The sequence below is a fragment of the Rutidosis leptorrhynchoides genome, chromosome 4 (genome assembly GCF_046630445.1).
Source record: "Rutidosis leptorrhynchoides isolate AG116_Rl617_1_P2 chromosome 4, CSIRO_AGI_Rlap_v1, whole genome shotgun sequence".
Lineage (NCBI taxonomy): Eukaryota > Viridiplantae > Streptophyta > Magnoliopsida > Asterales > Asteraceae > Rutidosis > Rutidosis leptorrhynchoides.
In genome coordinates, this window is record NC_092336.1 from 381,812,551 (window position 1) to 381,818,844 (window position 6,294).

At 33.4% G+C, this 6,294-nt stretch overlaps 1 pseudogene; it reads left to right on the top strand.

Moving 5' to 3' along the window:
- The window catches only part of LOC139841870 (uncharacterized), a 207,248-nt pseudogene extending 204,720 nt beyond the window's left edge, over window positions 1-2,528 (top strand).
- Window positions 2,529-6,294: the final 3,766 nt, after the last annotated feature.

Sequence of the window (6,294 nt, forward strand, 5' to 3'; positions counted from 1 at the left end):
CTAAACTATACCACTCAAAGTATATCTTAAACTTTCGAGTATTTTGATCATTTACTTCTATAAATCATCGTCTCGCTATTTGTTAATATATATATATAATAACAATTCGTTTTTATGACCAAGTTAATATTATATTTTATCGTATTGTTAAATATATATTTTCAATATTAATAAACACGTTTTAAAATACATATCGCAAGTTATTCATATATCTAATTCCAACGGTTGATATTCCTTATTATTGTATGTGTCCAAATTACGTTATTTAAACAAACACTTTACCATTTATTCCGAATACCGTTAAGAATGAATGATTTCCCAAATCAATGTGGACCTTACAACAGAGACCCGTAATAATATCATAATCCTTAAGGAATTCAATAATTATCTTTTAATTCAATCGTTTGGCATAATCTTTTAACTCTATATCTAAATATATCAATCAGATAATCAAACCAATAAGTTTAATGCACAGTATCATATACTCAACACTTTGTTATGTTTTCAATTTATGGTATATATATGTATCTATTTACATATAATTCTTCGCGAATCGTTGAGAACAATCGAAAGGTAATTGAATAGTTTAAAAATTTTGAGATTCAACTTTACAGACTTTGCTTATCGTGTCGGAAACGTTAAAGATTAAGTTTAAATTTGGTCAGAAATTTTCGGGTCATCACACCGCTGTACAGGCTGCTCCGTCATGCGCAAGCCCTGAAGGCCGCCTAGCGCGTAAGCCCTGGCCAGAGAACGCCACTTTCAGCGTAAATTTCGGATCACAAGTAACAGAACGTATCATCATCTGACACGTGTCCCCGAACAATCCGGTGGATCTGACACTATAAATAGACCCCTTGGGTCGTCATTTTACACAGTTCAGACATTCTGTCAAATTTGAGAGCTGAGACTTCATCTCTCTCTCTCTCTCTCTCTAACACTTTCTCTCACTAGAAGTCATCCGGCTAGCACTTTACGCTCTACGGACGACAGATTGATTAAGCCACCCCACAAGTTTCTACACTTGTGAACCGGGTCTGCAGGGATTATTTCCCAAGAGCAAACATCAATCGGCAACACTCGCCCACTTAAAGCTAGATCACTTCTAGTATCGTGTTGACATACTAAGCCTTACCTCATAAGTAAATAGGTGTTAACAGCACCCATTACTGTACCCGAGTTCTTATTTGCTTTAAATAACTCCTAATTACCCCCAGACTTTGAGAAATCGACATTATCATTTGATCTAGGATCAAATCTAGCATTTAGATTTTTTCTATCCCGTGCTATGTATACTCGAAGCCACCGACCATTTATTTGAATCGTGTTAAGAACCTTGACCAAACTACCAACGTCCTCTAGAATACCTGCAAACCTTACGAATCCAAAACGTTGTCCACATGACAACCGCTTTCTAGCAAGATACACATCTCGAACTAACCCTTAACGCTCGAAAATTCTCCATAAGTCATCTCGAGTTGAGTTATCTTGAAAATTGAAAAACATGAATGACAATATATGATTTCCACACTATGTGACATTTGAATTCCCGATCTCCCTCGATGAGTGCGACATTCTCTCGATCATTCTCTCAACCGTAGTTCAAGATGATCTTCATCGTAGAACAATCTTTAGTGAGTACACAGTGGTTGATTCGGCATGTGTTGTCAAGATTGATCCAAAAGCTCCACTCAACAAGATGACCTTACTTAGTTGTTGTCAAGCAATTTTATTTTATACATCTGTGATAGATGATATTGTTCTGTTTTATTCAAATTTCTTAATAGTGTCGAATTCACATCATAACATACTTTTGATAGATTCTAATTCCTTGTGACATTAGATCACCTTTTGCCCTTGGAAGTTGCAACGAATGATTAGATACATAGTTTCATGAAAGCACTTAATCATCATCACATGTAATAATATGATAATTGCATAGTAGTTAATCAAATGAAAATGATAATTGCATAGTAGTTAATCAGATGAAAGCATTTAGAACGGCATATAATTGCATTATTAAACTTGATCACAATATTAGTGAATCTTGTGAAACCAGATCTACCTTATAAAACATGTTAACTTTGAAACCAGAAGAGATCTAATTATTTTACTACATGTTAAAATTTAAGTTATTGCATTTTCAGTGTAACTGATGGAATACTAGTATCCATCCAGTCCAATATCAAAGTACTTGTGCATTTATGCATGTCAAATTTTGTGATTGCATGTTAGTAGTTGGTCCGTAAGTCCGTACACATTTTACGCTTTTGAAGCTTTTCTTTGCGAATTGTACTACAAACTTTCTCGTGTATAATTATTTTCGTTCCTATAGTGAAGCATGGCCACTTCAAGGTATGAAGTTTGATACGCTAAAAGAACATAAAGCTAAAATGGAACCCAATGATTTTGAGAGTGACTATGGTAGGTACCTCCTTATTTATCATCATCGTACTATTATTTCGAAAAAGATAAAGGCGCATAATTATGTTAAGGGCCTGAAATGCTATGATGCAAAGATTGTATAATTCAATAACTCTCATACCCCTCCCCCTGCTGGTGATTTTAGTGTTATCAACAAACATTTTAGTTAATTGGGATTTACTTGAAAGCAAAGGTAATCAAGTTATACTTAATAACAGGTTTGGAGTGTGTGGAGTACAAGCCTGTAAGAGTTAACTTGATACTGGCATGGAAATTGTGGTATTGAATAGGTTCAAAATTCCACCATTTTCCATTAGGTGTTAACGAAAAGTTGCGTCTTTTCGTTGAAAGGTTGCCTCTTTTTGTTGAAAGGTTGCGACCTTTCATCGCACCCTTTCATTTCTTATATATATGAGATATGAGTTTTGCTTTCATAAGAATATATACAGAAACATTCACATTCTCACTAATACTATATTTTGATCTCTTCTTGCCTAGAGTAAAATTGCGTTCTTGTCTTATCCCAATTAAGATTTCGTGTAACCTAAGGCAAGTAGGGTCGAAATACTTAATTAGGAAAGTGTTTCACGATTCAAGAATCAATCCAGGATTATCAATTTACAACTCTTTATCTAACAAACTAATTAAGTATTTTCGTGATAATCATGGATGATGAATATGTGTGAAGAACGTGACATAAAAGTGGAATCATGATGAATGGAAATTGTGATGGTGGATCAAACACATGGATCTGTTCGATAAACCTTTGATGATTATTTGGGTTTTCTGTCAAATTGTAACTGATAGGCGGTTGCTTTGATGCTTTGGAAAATGATTATTTATCACCCTTCGTTTAAAGCAAAAGGCAACAGTTGATTTAACAGAATCAATATGCATATGTTCGTTGGTCGGAGATTATAATCCACGTGATTGTATATATCACTTTTGTTAAATGGCATCAAGGGAAAGTGACAATAAAAGCAATCGTCAATTTTCAACATCGTTAGGATTTAATGGCATGTGGTGTTTTACGCAATAAAACGTCTAATAGTCACGATTTTGGTGGAGATTGCCAAATTAAAAGGTTAGATTTCTTTTCGTTGTCTATAACTTGATACTAATGTTCTTTGATGGTTTTGTAACCCCTGTAAACCTTCTTATATACTTGGGATTATGGGATTCTGACTATGATAAACTTGAAGTTGTGAAGAAAAGAAACCATAATGGGTAACTTGATTTTCGAAAGGCAATTCATTTTGAGAACAATTTAGAGTACAAATTGTTAAAGATTTGTTTATCTTTCATACAATACCCACTTGTTCCTTTCTTCAATCTTACTTAAGTTTTGTAATTCGTAAATAGTATTGAAACACAGTTTGAAATTAAATTTACTCGATAATTTTAAGTGGATCCATTCATTTAAATGGATCATTGTTTTTCAAATGTGTATACAGTTGAATCGGTGGTATTTAAATGGATATCATTTACACCGTTTGTCACGGTGAACCGGCCACATACATTGTTATGATTAATTAACATTTATATTCGGTGTACATGGGTTTTGAAAAGTTTTATTTTGGGGCAAGTATCGGTTCATACTTATGGCGAAGTTTCCTATTATTTTATTAACAATAAATATTGGGATGGTAACAAAAATGGTGAATTTTAATTGGGATAAGAGTTGGCTTATTTGATGGACTGATAATCCCAATCGATGGTACAAAGATATCGATGGGGTAGTACCTACCCATTTTAATTGTTGTATTTATTTTGGCTTTGGTCGAAGAATATGTATACGGCACTTAAATGCTTGATATGAGTATGGTTTTGCTTAAGTATTTATATGCTACTCCGTATATATTTTGGGGTGTATATTATCATGGGTGTATTTTGATGCGTTTTCACATCAAAATGATTGCTTTATGTACATGAGTTTTCATGTGAATTATGCTCACAAACTATTTGATGATCTATCAAGATAGTACAAGATAGTGAAATGAACATGTTTTAATATGGAATTAGGATTATATATTGTTTAATTGACAACAAATACCGGTAAGGTATTGAATGTAAGTTATCCTTTGAAAATTAGTAGTGTGATGTGTGTGATGATATCAAGTGATCAATATAGCATTATGTTGGAGAGATTAAGCAAAGTATATTGTGATGTGACTTAAATACTTTAATACTTGTAGAAGTCAACCATGGTTTATGGTTTAGTTCACAATGGTGATCCTAGGGCATATTAAATTATATTGAGTTCACTATTGATCAAGAGAATTATACATCTACAAGTTGTTAGTTTTTACACTTGGTATGGATGTGGTATCTTGGATCAAAAGAATGATGTAGAGACTATTGACATTATAAACTGATTGACATTACTTCTTGGTTAAGTTCTAGAAGTGGATTGACTAAGGTGTGTTTATAATAATAATCTCATTATTTAATGTAATTGTAATAGTTATGTGCATAATGATAATAAGAATCCATTATCAAGGGTGTACAAATTATAGGTTTACAATGATGGAATTTGAAAGTGAACATGTGGATGATTGATCAATCAATTAACTTTGAGTACACGCGTGTTTCTTATGGTATCCTTGGTTTAAAGGATTGAAAAAGAATTGTAAAAGGAAATTGATTGAAGTCATAATGAATAAGATTAAAAGTTCATGGAGATTCCTGATTATGGGATATTCTATGACTAAGGCATGTAGTTAAATGTACAAGGAAAAGTCTAGACACTTATGCCTTAGACATATTGTGTTCGTGAGTTGATCACGAATGAAGTGATATTTATAGATTTTGTTGAGTTCAAACAAAATTTGAATGGATCACTTGACGAAGGAATTAGCTCGAGACTTAAGTGCGCACAAGTTGGCTAATGATGTGGGATTGAAGTCCATTAAATCTTCCAAAGTGAGACGCCCAATTCCCTTCTAGTACAACGCTTGGAGCTGAATTCAATGAGGTAAGCTTACTTTCTGAAGATTGAAACACATAAATATTCTGATCCCAAAGTATGTGTTTAGACCCGTAAGTGGAGTTAGGTTGAAGTTTAACTTCTTAATAGTTCTTTTGAAAAATTGCAAATGCGGGTGCAAGATGTAAAAGAATTACCTATGTGAACATGAGGTTTTGCCGCCTCAAGAAAGCTTGGACTTGGCTTTTGATATGTTCATGAGAGGATTGGAACACATGGCTTATAATAGTGTAAAGTTAGTATTTGGCGAATGTAAGAAACTGATGTGTGTATTACTCTCTTGTTTTCATATGGGTTGAAGGGTTTAATTTCTGAAACACCCCGATTCTCGAATTCTGGATGATGTAATATACTAAGATGAAAATTTAGTTTCTGAAACATTTGCATTTATGCATTGGTTTGTCTGTTTATTGATGTCATTTAGTAAATCAAGGATTACACTAAAATGGGGGGGAATTGTTGGTGATTTTAGTGTTATCAACAAACATTTTAGTTAATTGGGATTTACTTGAAAGCAAGGGTAATCAAGTTAAACTTAATAACGGGTTTGGAGTGTGTGGAGTACACGCCCGTAAGAGTTAATTTGATACTGGCATGGAAATTGTGGTATTGAAAAGATTCAAAATTCCACCATTTTCCATTAAGTGTTAACGAAAAGTTGCGTCTTTTCGTTGAAATGTTGCCTCTTTTTGTTGAAAGGTTGCGACCTTTCATCGCACCCTTTAATTTCTTATATATATGAGATATGAGTTTTTCTTTCATAAGAATATATATACAGAAACATTCACATTCTCACTAATACTATATTTTGATCTATTCTTGCCTAGAGTCAAATTGCGTTCTTGTCTTATCCCAATTAAGATCTCGTGTAACCCGAGACAAGT